We start from the raw sequence: 420 nt of genomic DNA on the forward strand, positions 1-420 counted from the left end.
AATGGCCCCAGGAAAGAATACAGACATAGGGTTGTTATTACAGACAGAAAAACACACTAATGTGATGTCATCTTGTGACTTAGTTTCATTGAAGGTTGTTTGTCACAAAGTTGTGTGTGTGTGATTGTATGTATTTTACCATTGGTGCTGCAATGATACAATGTGTAGTTTTGGCAAAGCCTAGTGTTTTGAAGATATCCCATTCCATGTATGTTCCATCTTGTCTGAGACACAGTTCTCCCAACATGGATTCAGAAGTTAAGATGGGCTGTGTTGTTGTGATTACTGATAGCCTGTCCTGTGGTGTGTGTGTATGTGTGTGTCTGTCCCAGCTGATGAGGGTGCATGAATCTATTGGCTGCAGGCTCCATTCAACACTGTCCAATAGCATCTGGAGAGAGACAGAGAGAGAGAGGGAGA

This window comes from Oncorhynchus tshawytscha, linkage group LG03, assembly GCF_018296145.1.
Source record: "Oncorhynchus tshawytscha isolate Ot180627B linkage group LG03, Otsh_v2.0, whole genome shotgun sequence".
NCBI classification, from domain to species: Eukaryota; Metazoa; Chordata; class Actinopteri; order Salmoniformes; family Salmonidae; genus Oncorhynchus; species Oncorhynchus tshawytscha.